The following is a 20487-nucleotide window of genomic DNA, read 5'->3' as shown; positions in this document are numbered from 1 at the left end:
CAGGCGCGGGCTCGGTGAGGTGAGAGACCCCCAGCGTCCCGCTCAGCTCTTCACGGACGGATTTTTCTGCGCTTTGTTAAATACCTCCAGGGTACAGACTGACCGCTGAAACTCCCTCGGGATGTATCAGAGTAGGGCAGAGAGTACAGAGGTGGGACAGCAGCATCCACAGCTTGTGTGCGGCCCAGTTCTGGTAAAGGCTGGGTGCATTTTCAGATCTGTGCCGTCCCATGGTGGAAGCAGTGCTTTTCCTATGCAGCCTCCCCAGGCAGAAAAACACCTCTGTACACTCAAAAAACTAGGAGAGCGATAGCACAACCCGTTCCCCCCTAAACATAAGTGTTTTCATAATCCCCAGGCTGTGCCCAGACACAGAGACATGCTTGAGACCTCCCTGCAACCATCTTATTTTCTCACCCCTTAACTGCATTAGAGAAAAAAAAAAAAAGTTATTTCTCTATTCTGCAGACTGTCATAAATTTAACGCCTGAGGCAAAGTGGCTCATGGCTTGCTGCGAGCTGCTGCATGAGGTGGGGAAATAGGATGCAGGGGGAATTCCCAGCCTCAGCCCTTTCTTCCAGGGGCAAGCTTGAACACAACTCAGAGCAACAGCAGCAGGCTCCCACTTGACCCGCCGGGTCGGCAGACCTATTTTTGTGCTCTCTTTGTATTCCATGATGTACAAAAGAATATCGGATCAGACTGTCAGGGAAGCCAGGAAGACCAGCAGTGTTTATACGGCATGCTGAAGTGCTCTAAGGTATGGAAAGCAGGCTCCTGGAGAGGCCATCTTAGTGCTGCAGGGCTGCTTCCAGCCCAAGCAAGAGGTACAGCGTACAGACCTATTCCTACAACACCAGCCTCTCTCATGGAGAAAATGAGGTCAAATCTCCCTCCTTGCCCCTCCCAGGAAAGGGTACAAGTGCATGGGGAAGGAGCTTGCAGGGTTGGCACCGTGATATCTCATTTCTAAGCTCTGGGAAGATTTCTGGCTACGTTAAAGTGCAAATCTACATTCAAATAAACACCGGGGGGGGGGGGGGGGGGGGGGGGATGTATTGCAAAGCAAATAGCAGATTTAGGCTTGTGAGCTGTCAGAGCCCTGGCAGTACAAGAGCTCTCTTGTTCCTGTTGCCTCCTACAGCTGCATTCACTAAATATATCCTGTTCAGAGAACTGCATTTCTCCACCCCTTTTGCAGCCCAATCACATTTGCACAAACACCACCAGGCTCCCCCGGGACATGCAGTCAGGCAGCAGTGATGCCCTAGTTACAGGCATCATGAAGAATGGGAGAGACTAATAATGTCTCCAGCAGGATGAAACTGTTACGGCCACAGGTTATTTCCAAGGGGGAATGTGTGCAGCTGATTGATATTTAACTAATAAAGACATGGTGGCTTGCTCTCCAAAAGGATATGCCCCATTTGTATGCCAAAATCAGTTACTTGAAAGTCACCCAGTGGGAATGACTTCTATGGCTTATCAGAACAAGAACTGGTGATCTTAGAGCAGCTTCAAGCAGAAAATACATGGTCACCTCTTTAAAAAAAAAAAAAAAAAGAGAGAGAAATTCAGCTCCTGGCAGATTCAGAGATGAGCAGGAGTGTTCAGTGCCTTGGGCACTGGCTGGCCCACAGAGAGGAATCCCAATTTTACCTTACAACAAGCCAGGGCTTTGCGGCATCTTGTCTCAAGATGTAAGAGGAGGCAAGCAAGCACAGCAGCACATGGTGCACTGCAAATCGCCTCTTTGGGCCACCACGCAAAATCTACAAGCTAGAGGGATATTAATTTGGCACCTTTCAAAGGTGTTACGTTTACATGCCAAAAGGAAAAATACTTTCTCTAAGTTTATGAGCCCAGTGCTACCCTCTGCTGCATGGACTGGAGGGAAACATCCAAATGTTGGCCAAATGTAGATAAAAGCAAACTGGGGGAGAAAAGCACATGCTGCACTATTACACAGCTGCTGCCACCTTCCTCCATGCAGCTGTGGACCGATAGTATCTCTGCCTCTGGTGGAGAAGACTACAACTGAATTTCCACAGGACCAAGGTGCTTCCCCCATCACCCACATTTGGCTCTTCACATTTCCTGTTCTCACATCGCACCTCTTACTTGCAAGGATGCAGATTCTGGCACTATGGAGCCTCAGTCCTGGCCCCAAAAACACTGCCACAAGCTCAGTAACAAAGACGAAGAAGAGCTACACCTTCTGATATAGTTAATTCTACAGTGGATCAAATTCTTCAGGGGGGAGGAACAGGAGAAAAAAAAAAAAAAAAGAGGCATCTTGGTGATTTCCCTCACTGTCAAGCTGCTAGCCAGCAGGGATTTTGACCCTCCTGGTCCCTGCTTCTTCCTTTCCTCACAGTTTCTTATTTCTTCAACACCTCCAGCCCTTCTAGCAGCAAAGCAAATTTGACAGAATCTGGTCAATTTTTCAAGCTATCTCATTTCAAGAAGTCAGTGGGAGCTGACTATATCTTGCAAACAAACCTCACAGGAGGGAGAATTAAATATCTCATGCATGACCTTAATCTGTAGGATTTTGCAGATAGTTTTTCTTGTAATCTCAATGCTCAGAGCTTGTCATGCATTCAAACCGTAACTGTAGCCCTACAACATTTTGCAACAAAAGGACACAAATTCATTTTGATATAATTACAGTCACATGCGTCCATGCTTGCTGTTGAATAAATGTAAATACTGAGTATTTGGAAATAACTGGTAGACTAGAATCATAAAGTATAAATAACAAATCAACAACAACAAAAAATAGGTTAAGTACCTATTATATAAATAGGAATGGTCAGTTTTAGATATCAAATTCCCACAAAGGAAAATGACACAAGTTATGTATGAAGAATTTTTTTTAATATCGCCATTTTTCAATTTGCAAACAAAGAATAAGAGCCTAAATTCATACTGAACCATCCACATAAAGTAAGAGCCTTAATTTCAAAGGCAATAGTATCTTTTGAGGTATTAAAAACCTTTGAAATCAGATAGTTCATTTACAAGATGGCCATAGGTCCCTAAGCTTAATTAAACAGTTGAAAGCTAGAAAAGTTGGAAAACTGCTGTTTAGTTGTGCCTCTTTCCTACACATTTTCTCCTCCTTTGCTTTGCTTGCCTTCCTGAAACAAATCACCCTCAAATACCATTCTAATTTTGTATGTGGAAATTGCCACTATTTGAATTAGTGACATTGCTGTAGAAGAATCCTGAACAGTTTTTGCTGCAGTAGCTGTACAGAAAACGAGCCTTGACTGCTGGGGACAGAAGTTAGCAGGACTGACAGCACCCAGGCTCTGCTTCAGAGAAGGGTGGGCAGAGCTGAGTGGTTTTGTATGCTCTGACCTTGTCAGCTTACTGGATCCTCTGGATTTCTGAGCACATGAAGAAATGGGTATTCCCATCTATGTAAGGTAAGGAAATACAAAATATGAAGGCTGATGTTACGACTAAGATGCAGAGAAGCCCCAGGAGCGTGAGCTACTCTGAAAATCACTACAGTTCTGAAAGCAAACAAAGTCTTAAGAAACCAGGATCTAAGGTTTCATTCCTCAGGCAACGCAGTGACTCACCCACATTCCTAACTGCTCCAACAACAGAGGCGAACCCTGCTCCTGGCAGACCTGATCCTCCACATTTTATTGTGCCGAGCAAATCCAGAGCAAAGTCCAGCAGAGGTTGGCGGTGCACTGGAGCAGAGAGAACAGGGCCAAACCTGCTTCAGAAAGGGGCCCTCCTGCATTAGTTCGCCTTCTTGGAAAATTCAAGAGTTCAGACCTCCTGCTTTTCATGTCTGAAAATACAATGAAAAGGAAAAGAGCTGCCATTAACAATTACTTTACAAAAGCCAAACACGTCTTTTGTTAGATACCAAGGTTTTATAAAAGTGCTAAAAGGCAGTAGTTAATGCTTTTCATAATCTAAAGACAGATGAGACGTGTCAAAAAGTTAACTGAGCAAAGGGAGCCAAGCAGCACAGAAGGATAAGGTGCTGTTTCTAGCCATCACGTTACCCATAGGGGAAAGATTGACCTAGGGATATGGAAACTCACTGTCCTGACCATCTATCTGCTCGGTCATTCCCCACATACAAGGCAGACATCACTGATGAAAGACAAGCATGTTCCAGGTTGGAGATAGCATGCTGATAAACATGCCCCGCTCCAATCTTCCTTCCCCCTGGGGATGCAGGGAGGGCTATGGAGGTACCCAAATGGCAAGGTTAGTTGGCCGTGCTTCTGGGTGGCTGCAGGGATGAAGAGGAGGAAGAAGACAGGCTGAAAGTAGGGAAATATTCCAGGGGCCACCTCCCAAGCGCAGCTGGAGGTGCTGCAGAAAGAAAATGGCAGCGTTAACTAATGGGGAAGGCTTGCTTGCTCAACAGTGCGGGTTTGGCTGCTGGTGTAGGGAGAGACCTTGGCAACACAGGCAGCTAATGGAGGAACAGAGCTGTGCTATTAATGGAAGGATCAGTGCTCACACCAAATTATCCCTAAGCCATCATGACAATGCCTGTCGCACTAACACTGTGTGCTGTACTTGGAGCCTCACGTCAGCAAGCAGAGAAAGCATGCAAACCCCATCCTCCATGCTGCTGCAGATTTTGCCAGCAGCATTTCAAATATTTCAAGCATTTCCCACAACCCTCCACAGACTGCAGCAGGGACTCGCCTAGCAGCACTCCAGAGGCTGCCCACCAAATCTGTTTAGCAGGCTGCAAAACAGCAAATATCCATTTCATTTATTAAATGGAAACAACAGAAGTGCACGGGGGGGAGGGAGGGGGGTTAGAAGGTTTTGCTGGCACTATTTCTCCATGATTCAACGTGCTGCCTTGAAGAAGGAACTATTGCAATGGCAAACAAACAATAGGACCTCATTTTAATAAAACATTTCCTTCTGCAAAGTCAGAGAAGTCATCGCAGGTGATAACTACAAACATATTAAGTTTTGGGGAGGCTCATGACGTTTTGAAATCCCAATTCTGCAAGGCTGCTTCAGGAAGGCAGCGTTTGTTGCCTGCCCACAGCACGAGGACAGAATCCCAATCCCGTCCGGGGAACAAAGGTGCTCCCGGGAGGCTGCCGGCACCCAGGCAACGGCAGCAGGATCGGTGCTTGCGCCTCGCCCGCGACGCTCCGGCCTCCGCAAACAATTCTTGCCACGTAGGCAAGAGCGAGCAGGGCGATGGAAAATTACTGCGGGCTTTTTCTTAAAGGGCGAGAATCTCCTTTCGCAGGGAAGGCTGCTCTGCAGTGCGTCAGCGGCACGCTGGGGTGTTAATAAAGGCGGATGGCGCTCGCATGATATTTCTACAAGCCGCGGTGGTAGAAATGTAAAGCAGAGAGCTGAACAGCAGCAGGGGGGCCGAGCAGCCAGAGGCAGGGAGTGGACGCTGTAAAGCTGCTTTCAGCACAGCCTTAGAGACGGCGACCTGAGCACGGTGCATTTAACAGTGGTCAGGAGCTGAAGCCAAAATAACCCCCTTCGTTCTTGGCAGGCAGAGTGTTTTAACAACTGCCCGCCTGGGAAACCTGCCTGCAAGGCTGCAGGAAGAAAAGATGCCTTTACAGAAAGAGCAGGCTTACTTCACCAGTCGTGAGGCTTTTATCAGGGGCAACAGCTAGTTTTAAAAATCACGGCCGCCTTTACCTCCAGTTTCAAGTGAAAAAGAGCTGATTCCTTAAGACAGCAACATGTCTGCCTACCTTAAAACGCCAAACCCAAGAGCCATGCAAATAGCTGTAACAGCACTGCACGCCCCATTTCAGCTAGCGCACTGTTGCTGCACGAGTATCTGCAGACTTCCAACGTCTGACTTACCACTGGAACAGGGCAGCACTTGCCTACCAGGAGGGTCACGGTGCTGTCAGGCAGCCAGTACTCTTTCCGCATTTCAAAATTAGCTCCTGTATCCATGACAAGTTTCATTTCACAAGGAACAGAGCACACTGCCTGCTTGCTGGGGGCACCTACAGGGAACCAACCACAGGGAATTCCCTGTTATCTATAGGGAAACGAAGCAAACCTGCTTCTCGTGCTATAACCTTTTTTATTATTTTTTTTATTTTTTATTTTTTTTTCCTCACTGCATGCAGCTGCAGCTCACGAGGGCCCTGGTTTTGTTCAAAGATGCAGGTGGTCTTTCTGCTCCTCTGGAGCTGCCTGCAGTTTAAGGTGTTGTGTGCCAGACCTGCAGCACCCTGTATTTTGGTCTTCTGCTGTTCCTAGTCTTCATGTTTTAATTTGTTTTCTCCTATCTGTTTTTCTCTGACTAAAGTCTGTCTAAATCTTTGCATTTTGTTGCAACCAACACGTGAAAAATGAAGCCGCTGCACAGAGTTAGGGGACTCTTGTAACAGAAACTTCCCCCCCCCAAATGGAAACCTTCGCTGTGAAGCTGCTTTCATCGCAAACTCCACAGGGAAAGTCATTACATTTAATAGAGGTTGACCTCATTTTGTAGTCCTTGATATTAATGCTTATAAGGAGAGAACATAATTAGAAGCAGTGACTTCTAAACAAGGATAGAGAGTAGTTGTTGCTGCCTCCTTCTTACCTCAGGATTCATTTAATATGGCTTGGAAAGAGTAACTTGAAACAGCCTCTGGCAGACAAGCGAACTCAAGTAAAATGCAAAGATCTCTGGTTTCCAAGAAGCCTTTTACAAGCTGTACAGAGAAATGAAATGAAACCCTTCAGCAGTGTATAATGCTACTGCAAAGTCCTCCTGGAAGAACCACAAATTCGCACTGCAGGCGAAAGCTCATTTTGGGTTCAGAAGGGACCTACATGCAGGCATCCGAGGCTGGAGCAAGCCGGTAGCCATGTGAACCAGTCTCCGTAGCAGCCTCTGCTTGGGAGAAACTGGCTGGAGGGAGCTGCTGGCGCTTTCTGCTGGGCTCCTGAAGCTGTTGTCTGAGGGAAAAAAAGCCAAAGGGTGTGAGTCCAGTAACCACGCATGATGGAGCTGAATGCAGATGTGTCACAGCTTTATTATTTTCTTTTTTAACTTTGCTGATCAATTTGGGTTTCCACATAGTGGACGCTTGTCACAGGGGAAAGGGTAAGTGCAGGCAGTGACCTCCCCTAGATAACCACATCTCCTGCAGCCAGGCTGCGCGTCGCTCCAGGGGATGGGCCGCACGTGCCAGGGCCTTGGTGCTACCTGCGGGCACCGCTACCTGCGGGCTTTCACCTTATTGTGTTTTGAGTTTAAAGCATCTCATGGTCATGGACTGCTTTTCAAGTAACCCCTGCACTCTTCCAAACTGTAGAAAGCCATTTAAATATGTATTTTGAATTCATTTTCCCAGCTCTTGGGAAGCCCACAATGCTCTCCCATGAGGCTCTGCCTCCCACATGGAGAATGCCATCCCTTGCGTTTCCAGTGTTCTGGGGCCCTCTCACACCTCCCTCATTATGTAAAAGATCAAATTCTTGTAAAAAGCCCCAGGCTCCCTTAAATTCCCCTTTAGGTGTTGCGGTTTGAACAAGAGCTTCTGCTTCAGCAAGCCTCAGCACTTCCTGATTTCTGCAATTTTCCCAGCCGCAAACAACCAGGTTCAGCTTTGCTCAAAGGTCAGGTTTGGACTCGGTTTCTTCAAAAATCAAGATAATGCTGTTGCCCCCAGCTGAAGGAGGGCTTTTCACTTGTTGTTAAATGCAGGCTTATTTTCTGCAGTGCCACCCGTCCTGGATCCGGGCACCCCGGGTGCCCTTTGCCGAGCAGAACGGTTGCAGCCCACACCTGCAGCGGGTTTGCTCCGCCAACAGCTCGCCGTGCGGTTTGTGGCACAACGAGCAGCTCAACGGGAGGCGAGGGAAGGGCAGCGCCCTCGGAGAGCACAGCCAGAGACTCCCGGGGATCAGCACAGGGACAGAAGGACACGGCGCAGATCAGACGGATTTGGTCTTTGCGCTCTGATCCACTCCACCCTTGGCCAAGCTGCGCTATTCGGGCTTAGCTGGTTTTTCCTTTCTCTTCCATGTGCCTCATGTATCAGATAAAGGCGTTACTAAATCACACCCAGCAATTCCCACCACACCTCGAGCCATTAACCCTGTCCCACGGCAGCGATGCTGGAGAAGCCCTGGTCAGTAAGAAGCCCCTGGGTAAGCCGCCAAGGCCAGATCCCTGTTCGTCTGCAGCAGCGATGCTGTGGGGGTGAAGCCATGTCAGCGCTTCCACTTCCCCCCCGCCATTGTAAATGGGATGTAAAAATTCAGTTCTGGCAGGAATACAAGAACCAGTATGGAAAACTATCCCAACTAAACCTGATCCTCGCTAAAATTCATCTGGCTGGGGAGAGAAAGCGGGGAGCTAAAATATATTTTGTCTCTCCCATGCTTAAATCTTGAATTTTAAAATCCAGCTGCACTGCACTCAACTCAAATTACTCACAGGGAATTTTTTTAGTTGCTTTTTCAAATGCATATCCGTGGTAAATGGAGAAGTGAGCCTTTCCCTCCTCCACCTCTTCCGCAAGCCAAGCGCGTGATTAAAAGTTGCTGTTGTCAATCTTACTAATAAGAGCCATAGTTAATAGTCACTTTAATTGGGTACAGACCCGTGAGGCTGCTGAGAGGGAGCTGGCACTGGTGTTTGTGTGGCCACGTGGGGTGCTGGGCCAGGGGACAGATCTGGGTGGCAATGACACCAAGGGTTTTCAGCCAGGTCAGGCGCTGGCCCCAGGCAGGCAGGCAGGGTGCTGGAGGATGGCAGGGCTGCTCCTGGCGCCAGCACCCATGTGAGATGTTTGTCTGGCTGCAGCTTCAGGCTGGCTCTTTGTAATATGCTGCCAGGCAGCCCTGCGGTGCCACGGCTCCTGTTCCAGCTCTCTCCTAAGCCTGCAAAATCAGCAGGGGAGGAGAAAGTGCCCACAGCCCGTTCTGTATTTCCTTAATGCCAGAGTAAACTTTGACCACCTAGGAGGGCACAAAGACATACAGAAACTGCAAGAGGAACTTCAGGAGGGATCCTCACAGCTCTTTCGCTCAAAGAGATTTCCCCATTTCTGGCTTCCGTATTTATACGTTTTCTATCTCCAGCCTGTATTTCTGTGTTAGCCCAGAAAAGGCCAAAAATGGAGAGTGCTGCAGCCTGCAGTCACCAGGAGCTTGTTTGCTGTGCCGACACCTGCAGCTGCAGACTTGGGGAGGATGTTTGGGAGATGCAGAAGGTGGAGATTTTATGAAATCACATGAGACAGCAAGCGGCTCGGCTCAGCTCAGCCCTGCCGTCCTGCTTTCCCATGGAGACGCTGTGCCGCACCATCTGGCAGTGCCTCCCTGCAACGCTTTGAGTTCCGACCCCAACCCCATGCGAAGGGTGCGTGAACCCAACAGAAGTTTCTGCCCGTCTCCCCCAAACCCCTTCCCCCCGACCTCCATGCACTCGAGCTGTGGGTGGGGAGGCTGCGAGCGTGCCATCTGCCGTCCCGCTGCCCGCCCAGCATGCACATGCGCTTTCATCGCCAATTAGTGCGCGCTTAATCGCGGCACGTACCGCCTGCCTAGCGTGGGTGTGAGGCGTGGGGAGGGAGCTGGGATTATTGCGGTGGAGTCCAGTGACATAGGATACAGATTTGCAGGAAACTGGGCTTTACTTCCTGCTCGTGGAGAAAACAACGTCCCGGTTGTCTGCTTTATGTGTAAATGTGGGGGAATGTGCTAGAATATGCATGTTGCCTTCCAGAGCACGTGTAATGCCAATCTAGCAGCCCTGAGAGCACTTGGAAGGGGGTAACTGGTATTTTGGCTGTTGCTCTTCATCCCATGGGCATTAGAAGCTGGGGAGGTCCCTCAGCAGGCCGGCTCAGACGTTGCCACCGCAGCCTTCGCCCTGTGTCCTTCTGTTGGCACAGCTGTGCCGATAAATGCCAGCAGCGGTGGCACCGGGGCTGCCTCTGCTTGGCACAGCCCTTCCACCCTGGGCACATTGCACCGACACATTACACTGGGTAAATGCAAAATCTTTCATGAAGAAATGAATGTAAATACCAAGGGTAGGCTAAAGATTAAAACACTGCTCTGAGAACACTGGGTTTCTGGGGGACTTTAATGCTATGGAGCGGCTCAGCACTAGAATTTATTCCTGTTAAATATGTACCTGATGAGCCCACTCACCAGCTGTGAGAGTTGAATCAACTGTAATCCCTGCTGTTCTAGCTTCTGTTAAAGCTACCATTAAAGAGAAAGGCAGTCACTTGGTGCAGTGATACCCGACATATGTTTGGGGCCTGGTCCATGAGAACACTTTTGGTGTCTCCTGACCATCCCACCTTTGTATGTAAACACCGGTTTTGCACATGCATGTTTAGAAACTGGATCTGAAGTGGTTGTACTGACCTCTCCTGGGAGGGGTTTGCCAAGAACTGGTGAATATGTGGTCCTGGCACCATTTCCTTCTTCACGGTGGGTCTGGGGCCGCTCTGTGCCATCCCTAGATCCCTCATCGGCCCAGGGAGGTTTGCACAAGTGGGTCCACATCTCAGTCCTGTTGTCAGGGTGAAATACTGAGATCCTCTGGGTGCCTCATGGAAGTAACTGAAATACACAGAGATTAAATTAGTCTTAAAATGTCACTACTCCAGTAGGAATTTGTGTGGTCAAAGCTGAGAGCTGAACATGGCTCTCCTAGGCTAAGAAACGAAACAAACCTTGTGGTTTCCTTTATCTGTTCATCACACTAAGCATACATCTTAGCTTTCTATCACAGTATTTCTTGTTTAAATACAGAAATATTCTATCATCAGTGAGTAAAAGTATTTTAGCAGGCAGTCACAAGACGACTCCAAAGGTTGTTGCAATCATGAGTTGTTTAATTATGTGTTAAAGTCATCTGGGTTGCACAATTTCCTAATGCCTGAGAATATCCCAACAGAGAGAAGAAACAACAGTAACAAAAAATGAAATAATGAAAACTGTTTTGTATTCTTAATCAGATTGATACCAACAGACCTAAATCCCTCCTGTTCTGATCCAAAGATCTAGCCCTTGCAGAAGAGAAAAAAAGAACTGCTTCTCTGGCTGCGATTCCTGTCTAGCGCCTACCACAATAGGGCAAAATATCTAATATCTAGAATCATAGAATCATTAGGGTTGGAAAAGACCTCCAAGATCAGCTGGTATAACCGTCCCCCTACCACCAACATTACCCACTAAACCATTTCCCTAAGCACCATGTCCAACCTTTCCTTGAACACCCCCAGGGACGGTGTATATAGAGCTACAGGTCACAGCTGTAACCCGACCAAACCCAACACAGCGTGCAAAGAGGAAACACGTCTGTGCCAGCACTGCTTTGTCCACTGCAGGAAATTGGAAAGTAATTCTCCGGTATGAGTTAAGAGAGGACTTTTGCAGAGAGGGGAAGAAAAAAAAAAAAGTGATTGGGAAGTCAAATGAAAGGGCTGCTAATCACAGAGTCATTGAGGTTGGAAAAGACCCCCAAGGTCATCTGGTCCAACCATCCCCCTACCACCACTGTCACTAAGCCATGTCCCCAAGCACCACGTCCAACCCTTCCTTGAACACCCCCAGGGACGGTGACTCCACCACCTCCCTGGGCATCCTGTCCCAATGCCTGACCGCTCTTTCTGAGAAGAAATGTCTCCTCATTTCTAACCTGAACCTCCCCTGGTGCAACTTGAGGCCATTCCCTCAGTCCTATCACTGGTTACCTGCGAGAAGAGGCTGACCCCAGCTCCCCACACCTTCCTTTCAGGGAGTTGCAGAGAGCAACGAGGTCCGCCCTGAGCCTTCTCTTCTCCAGACCAAACACCCCCAGTTCCCTCAGCCGCTCCTCACAGGACTTGTGCTCCAGGCCCTTCACCAGCTTCGTAGGCTTTCTCTGGACACGCTCCAGGGCCTCCATGCCCTTCTTGTACTGAGGGGCCCAGAACCCCACACAGCACTTGCTCGGTGCTTTACCAGCCAGGAGAATTAAACCACGCCTGTTATCCAAGCAGACAGCGTGAAAACAGCGCAAAATTTCCCAGCAAATAAAACGAAAAATCTGCCTTGGCCGGGCAGCGGCGGGGAGGCCGCAGGCCTGGGGCAGGCCCCAGCACCCCGCGGAGGCCGCCCCGAGCCCCGGCCTTGCCCCGAGCCCTGCCCCGGCCCCGGGCCCCGAGCCCCGGCCCCGGCGCCGCTGGCAACGAGCGGCTGCCACCTGCCGGCCGCACGGCCCCGGCCCTGCTCGGGGCTCACTGCAAAACCCTGGGCATCAGGGAGTAATAACAACGACAGTAATAATAACAATAATCTAGAAATTCAATAGAAGTTGCCAGAGAAGGAAGGAATCCCTTTGCTTCTCCTTTGATTCATGCCCCTCGAGCGGTGGGGGCTTTGCTGGGGCGCTGGTGTGTGTGTCTGGGCGGATGGTGTTTTGTTTTAGGTCAAAAGGGAGTGAAAGTAAGAAGCAATACTGCTTCAAGTGAGAAATCAGGGTGCTCCAGCGCAGCCTGAACAAGTTATGGGGCGCAGTGCTGAGAAACTCAGCAAGGCCCTTGCTCCGAGCAAGGAAATTGCCCCGAATTTCTGAGTCCTTGTGTTCAGAAAAAGAAGGCCTTAATTTGTATGTATACAAACCTAAGTCAAAGAAACAAATCATACAGCTTCTCTTCTCATTAGATTCATATAGCACTGATATATTTATATAATATATATATATATATAAAGCTAAATCACTGCAGTTAAATAGCCCGTGAAATTCTTGCAAACACGTGACAACACAGACAAAGGAACAAAATGGTGAGCATCGCTTTTTCCCCGACGTTGTGCCTGAAGCAAGCAGTGTTTCCCCAACAGTTGGTGCAGAGAGAGCTCCCCCTCCTGTTAAAAATTGTCTTTAGCCCCTATCCACCCCTGAGAGACTTGTTGCTAAAAGCCATCATTTGATTAGCATGAGACGTTTGAGATCATTGATTAGCATGCATTGATTAGCATGAGACGTTATACATTCAAAATTATAAATGGATATAGATATGGAGCATCGATATTTTGTTCTCATCATATTATTCGCAGTGGCTTTACAAAACAAAAGCTCATTTTTTGATTTTTTTTTTATCACAGCAGGATTATCCCTGTCAATAGAAATCATCTGGCATACAAACAATTCATCTGAGCATCTGTCACTTCACTAAAAAAGCCCCTCCGAAGCCCTAGAATCATTTTATTGTCTGCTGCAAGGTAATCGGTATTCTGACAGCTTTTAGCAGGGTGAGATCCTCCCGTCTGGCAGGCAGATGCTCCAGTGCTGTGCTACAGCACCATGTTTGCACTGCAAACTGCAGCAGCTGGCCCAGGGAGGACTTTCCAAAAGCATTAGGTGTGCAGGAGGCTGCCACGCTGAATCTCACCCAGCACTTGCACTATGTAGGAGTGTCTCTTATAAATAAGGTAAATGCTCATTACAGGTAAAGCCAGTGGACTTCTCAAAACAGTTTGAGAAATAATTGAGCCTACACCTAACAGCTGTATCATAACAAGTAGCATGCAGCAGAGATTGGCTGCACCCGAAATTTCAGCTGGCTATTTATACTTTTTGAGGACTTTGCTATTTTTCACTTCCTTTCATTCTGAGGGGAGGATGCTCCAGGGCAGGACTCTCTGGATGCCTCTGGGCTCCAGGCTGCAGCTCAGTGCTCTGGTCTGCAACGTGCAGTGAAACCGAGAGATTTGGGAGTCAGCCTTGGGAGCTCACTGGCAGACCCGAATGCTCCGGGTTTACAAGCAATGAGTAACACCTTGCTGTAGTACAGAGAGAGACATAATCCTCCACTTCCCAGCAGGGTTCCTGCTCCTGCTCATCTGAACCTCATCCAAAACCACAAAGCTCTTGACTCACTCAAAGCCTTTTCCTTACTGCTCCGTGACCACAACCAGCTTCCCTCTGGGGAAATCCATGCCATAGGAAGTATTTTCTAGGCATTTTACAGTTGGGTGAACTGAGAAGGGATGAAGCGAGTTGTTTGGGGCAGAGGTGGAAAGGGAGGTGTGTCTTCTCACTCCTCCATCACGACCATCAGCTCCATCTGTCAACCCATCAGCTCACAATGTCAGGCTCCAGTGTGATTCCTATTAGTCTGCAAAGTGCTGCGTGTTGATGTTTTGGTTTGATATTTGGAGAGCTCTATGGAGATATTTAATTAGACAAAATTAATTCCTTTGAGAACAACCTTCTGGCAGCACTTTGGAGAGTGCTAGGAAGCTTGTGTTGTTCTGACACTTAAAAATTGGCATTAGCCGCTTCCTAATTTATTTCTAAAAGGACGATCAAATCACATCATCCCCCAGGTCAAACAATAGCTGCGTCTTGCCTGCCAGACACGCAATCAGAAGATGAGGTGCCAGACCTCCTCCTTAGAAGCCACTTCCCACAGCTGCCAAGCCCTTTACTCACCGTTGTCACCCTGAAAGGCTTCCCTTCTGCTCGAGCTGCTGCTGTCCTCTGGCCACGTCACTCTCCGTCCCTTTTTGCTGCAGCACCTTCTCCACAAAGGTGTCATGGTGCTGATCGGAGGCGACAAGCAAATGTCTCTGCTGTGCAGAGCGGCATCAGTCGATCTGTGGCATTTGAATGTGGGCGATCCCCCCACGTCCGATTCAAACACGGATGGAGAGAAAGGAGACACACGAGTCAAAGCACCCGGGGGCAGGGAAGTGTGAGCGCAAGCTGTGGGCAGACACACGTGGAGGCCACGTCTCACCAGCAGCTCTGTCACCTTCTCAGTGATTGTGGGCTCTGGTGACAACCAGAGGGGTATGGCAGGGTGGGAGCACTAGCGGTGACCTACATGCCCTGGCTGCTTGGGCTCAGTTACATCTGGGAAGAGCCCGCTGGGGTCAGTGGCTGGCAGAAGGGCCATGTGAAACCATGCATCCTCCCACCATAGACCACTTCTTTTAAAACAGGTCCCAGCCTTCTTCTTCTCCCTTGGAGTTTTCCGCACTTCACGTGCTTCGCTGTAGGAAGCAAGGGGTTGAAGCAGCGCCAAAAGCTACAGTGGTTAGCCCTCTTCTGGCATAGTCTGAGCAATGCAGCGGTAACAAAGGGATGCATGCCATGGTATCTGTTTCATTCAGTCTCCTCAGTTCCTTTCATTTTCTCCAAAATTAAATTAGGATTTATGTGAACCTTAAACAAAAATCCACTCGTATCAAGCCATAAAGCAAAAAGGAAACTATACTTAAACACTTAATTAGGGAATGTCTGAAGAGTGCTCTGCAAAGGGTACGGTGCTGGAGCACACCACACATTTGGTATTTAAATATAGCTGTATACACTCCCTCGGCCTCCTGAACTGCCGAAAATCTCCTAGCAGGTGATCACAAGCCTTTCTATAATTGAAATGAACTTAATCCTGACAAAAACGTAGCAGCAGCTGCTGTGAAAGCTGTGGCTGCTTTCCAAGTATTTCTTACGTTACTCTGGTTTGTATATTAAAAAGAGCCTGATTGCTGCGTTGCAGATTCCTGCCATGGAGTGTCTCTTACAAGAAAGCTGTTGTGTTTTAGATTTAAGGGCTTTGTTGTATTTTTCATAAGAACAGTTTTCTCTCGTGTGATGATTGCCATGCAAGGATCTGAGTTGCTCAGATATTAATTACTTATGGCCTGCAACAATACTCTAAAGTAGAAGTAAAATATGGATATTCTCTCTCTCACAAACACACATGCTGTAGTGACACATGTAGGCAGCTGTATACTTACACACGAATATGGTGCAATATCAAGCTTGATATTGCAAAGGCAAACCCAACAGAGCTTTTAAATTCCTGGACCACACTGATGGACCACACACTACCCTGGAGTCCTCCTACAAAACAGGTCTGGGTCTGCACAAAGTATCTTCCATTTCAAAGCTTCCTCAAGCACTCCAGTGTGCCTCCCCTGGGTGAGCGCTGGGGGCCCACATAAAAGGCTGTTCTAAATTTAGGGGGAGAGACATTTTGAGCCTAAGACTGCCAGAGAGGTTGGCTGAAGCAATGAAGGAAATGTTCATCGCTGCCTGAGCCCCAGTCACAGTTAGATTTTGGACAGAAACGGGGTATTTGGCTGAAGAAGGAAGGGCAGGGCTCCATTTGGAGGTGGAAGAGGTGAGCTGCTACCTCAGACAGAGGGACATCGAGAGGAGGCAGCAGTCAGCCAGAAGGAGACACAAGAAACACCTGAAGCTGTCCTCCAAATCTAACCTCTGTGCCATGAATCTCTGCCTGGATCCCGATGTGCTGTGAAGAGCTGGGACAAGCAGCAGCTCCTCACCTCGTTCCTGACTGCTGGCTGTTGTGTGAGGCCTCACCAGCCCGGTGTGGCTCCTCCAAGGCCGCTGGTACAGCCCAACCTCCCCTCCGCCATCTCCCTTCCTCCTCTCATTTCCTGGGGTCTCTCCTGGTTTGCTGGGCCGTGGTGGCACCTGGCATTTATGCACCACCACAGAGCAACGTGTCCAGCAACTTTTCTGGCAAGAAGAATCATATTCCCCTTTAACCTAGCAAATTATCCCCCCTGGGCATCTGGGAAGAGCGGGGCTCACAACTTTCACAACAGCTTTTCCAGAGCAAGCACCAAGCTCCTGCTCCCCCAAAGTCACCGCAGGAACGAGGAGGGGACAGAACTTGAGAAATGGGGGCTCCTGCAAGCAGGAGTGCCACCACCCAAGTGAAGGGCTGGGGAACCGCTCTGCTGCCAGTGCTTTGCCCCAGTGCTTTTGCACGGTGCAGCTCCCTGCTGCCAGCCCCGCTCTGCAGAGCCGCATCTGCTCCTCTCGTGTCTGCTTTATGGCTCAGGCTCCCAGCGTGGAAAACATTGACTCAATCTTATTCAAACTCTTTTTTTGCCCTGAGCAAGCCAAGACACACACGCTCATTTTTAAAGTGTGACATCTAAGGCTGTTTAAAGGGCAGAACAGAAGATGGTGCTGCTGAGCCAACATATTTTAGCAAGAAAACTTCCTTGGAGTTGCTGTCTTTTGACAGCTCCTGTTCCAAAATAACCTTTGTTTAAACCGAAGAGCTGTCAAGGAGGTAAGTTTGAGCAGCACAAGAGCTACAGAGAAACATCCCACAGCCACTTCCCTCGTGGAGTAGAGATGTGGTGAAATATTGATGGACCAGCCTCCCTAATTGTGTCTCCTACTGAGGGGCTAGCTTGAAATCCAGAGCTCTCCTGCTTTGTGTGCGGCACTGTTGGGATGAAGCAATGGGATCTCTTGCAGAGCTACATGGGCAATTGGTTTGGGATGTATGTGGCTAATGAACAGGCGTCAGCCAGACAGCTTTGTGGGAGCTAATGAAATGTTCAGTACAAAACGCATCACCTCCAGGTATCATCTGTGCCTCACTCCTGGAGCTTAATCCTCTTCTCTGCAGCTGCCTGAGCAGCCCCACTCTCTGTTTACTGAAGTCTTCTCCATGTAAAACAACAGGAGCAGTGGAAAGAATAAAAGAACTTTTGATCATCAAACTGGGCAAAATGATGTCAAGCTCTTAGGCTGTATTTTTTTTTCTTATTAGGACATGTTATTCAAAATGCAAGCATGCAAAAGAAAGGCAAATAATTTCCACCCACAGTGCTGGCAGCTACATATTTTCTATAGAGAAATTTTAGCTCAGACTGAGAACAGCAATAGGAACCTTCTCAAGCTTCTTTGTCTTCCAGTTCCAGGGTACCCTCATGCCTCCACAGTTCACCTTCCCTCCAACCAGATTTCAGATGATAACATACAAACCCGCCCAGGGTACCAGTGGGAAGGCTGCTTATTAGGCTCGCTGGTTCTGGGAAGTTTGGTGGTTTGATGGAAAGAAACATCCTAAATTCAGATGCCTCTTCAAAATCCAATTTACTCGGCAGCTGTAAATGAAGTGGCTGTAAAAGAAGAGGCTGTCTCACAGTATTTCATTTTCCAACTCTTGTGGCACCTGTAAACGCAGCTGAGCATCTAACATAAAGTGATGCTGAGCACGGGGATCACATTCCACGTTGTCCCTTCTGGCAGCTCCATGCTTGGCGAAGTCCATGTGGATTGCAGGGCTAGAAATTAGAATTCATGCTGCATCTCAGCATATCACCACGATGACAAATGAGGTCTCTACCGCTAATTCTTCTAGAAAAGGACACCGCACGTACATATGCCTGTGGCAGCACAGATGATGACTGCCATCAACAGTCGGAATTCTTCACTACTTCTGGCCTTAGCAGAATTTTCCAGCCTTGATGGAGCCGCTGTATCTTCTTGTTTTCACTTCTCTGGCTACAGAGCAAGAATAATATTTACCTATTCTACAGGCCACGCTAGAAAGATTAATTAGCTAATGCTTGTTGAGTACTCTGAAGACATAAAGGAACAAAAGCATTTTAGGGGCTGTGCTCAGTGTGCCTGGAATCAATATATACTTGGCGAAGGAACTAATGAAGGGACCCAGACCATGTGGGGGCACAGAGGGCCTTGGATACCCACGCTAGCTGTCCCGGTCCCAACCCACAGGGCAGAGCACACGTGTCCACACACACCCCTGTGCGAATGTGCCCACTGCTCCCTACAGCAGGGTGAAATGCTGTGCCTTCAGTCTTCTGCTACACAGTTCATGAATTCAAAAGCACCACCAGTTCTCACAGAGAAGGGAAGAAGCCCATCGGCCTGTTCATGCCCAGAAGCTCTTTGGCCATGGATAAGGTCCCTTCAGGCCAAGGCTGAGGGATCCAAGCACAGCTCGATCGGTAAGGCACATTCTCAAACTGCTGACTTCCCATGGGCACTGTCTCGAGCACACCATGAGAAGAGCCTTTGCCTGAGAAGAAGCCAGCGAGCGGCAGTGCCCTGGTGCGGCTCTGCAGCTTTGGAAGCTCAGAACAAGTTACCAGACCCAACCTGAAACAGCTGCTTTTCAGGCATGCCATTCTCCACCGGGGGGGGTATCACAGATCAAGGTTTGGTTCTTGACTCGCATTTCCCCCACGCAGAAATACTGAAGCAAAGGTTGTGAAAAATATTTTTGCTCCACTGATTGAGATTCAAGGCAGATTCAAAAGGTTCCCAGGTTAGAAATGTAAGGACTAGGAGCAATGAAGTTCTCGGAATCTTCCTTCAAGAAATGTTTATCTGGGCCTAAATCCTACATCTTCTGGCAATCAAGAGAGTCCAGCAGGCTGAACAGAGAATCGTCTGAAACACCAGCTTATCACCTCAGTTCCCCAGTCTGTGTAATTTACTCACTGTGTCTCCGTATCTGCATTAACAGATACTCATAGGCTTTCATTTTTTATTTTTATCCCTGTATTTATGAAATGTATGGGAACAGTACATGGATCAAACACAGAGAAACCAGGCAGAGAGACTGGCCCGTGCACCTGTAACCCAAAACCACTTAGCGGGAGCCTACATCTGCTAAATGAGACCGTCAGGCTTCAATTATTCCTAGAAAAGCTGCAAGGACAGGAAGAGGCAGTGCATGTTCCAAGACCATTACAGCTTGGAGAGGCCACCTCTTCCTAAAGCTGCGGCAGTTCTCGCACTATTTTCTGTGCAGCGGGTCACTGTGAATTACTAATTAACAAAGCAGGTTGGTCAGGTCCATTGCTGGCCTACTGTGTGAGCTGGGCAAAAAAATGAATCCGTCCCCGCTGCACTGATTCAAGCCGTAAAATGATATAAATGTAAAATATGTGCACTGAAGAGACTTGAGGCTTAATATAGGTCTTGTTAAATGTTCATAAAGAATACCGAAGCCCTTAGATTAAGAGGTACACCAGAGGAGAATGATAGGGTTATAAAATCCAATTTTACAAATAACTCATATTTATATAGTGCCTTTCAACCTAACAGATCCCAAAGCTTTTTTTCAACATAACACCCTGATATACTGTGTTTGCTTTACCTACCAGTTCAAGGCAAACTCTCCTGAAGTGAAATGTGGCAGCTGTGTAACAGCCCTGAGTAGCAGTAACTTTAATAATAGCAAGGCATTTATATGGTCTTACAAACTTCAAAGAGTTAATTCCCTGCCCCTTCAGGAGCAGACAAGGTTTATTATTCCCATTTCACAAAGGCAATATAACCAGAGTGGACAAGAGTGGAGAAAATCTGCACTCCCACAGATTTATAAAGTGAAATTCTGTGCATGAGCCTAAAGTGTTTTTAATCCCACATAGAGAAACCATATCAACGTGTCTTATTAAAAAAAGTCCTTTACTAAAAATAATGATGTGGAGAGAGCTCTGGTCTGGATTCTAACACCTGCCACTTCTGCTGACAAAATTGCCTCCTCAAGCACGTGTTGACATAGAAACATCATGGTCCGCAAATGCTTCTGTGCCATGAAACAAATTGGGCGCTCAAAATATACTGCCAAGAATCAGACAATCTGTTTTAAGAGGACCCAAGAGTTAGTAAAAACCTCTTGAAATACAGCAGGAGAGAAAGCTGCAGCAACACCAATCTCCGAGGCAGACCGGCATTGTTC

Source organism: Cygnus atratus, chromosome 11 (assembly GCF_013377495.2).
Source record: "Cygnus atratus isolate AKBS03 ecotype Queensland, Australia chromosome 11, CAtr_DNAZoo_HiC_assembly, whole genome shotgun sequence".
NCBI classification, from domain to species: domain Eukaryota; kingdom Metazoa; phylum Chordata; class Aves; order Anseriformes; family Anatidae; genus Cygnus; species Cygnus atratus.
This window is presented reverse-complemented; position numbering follows the sequence as displayed.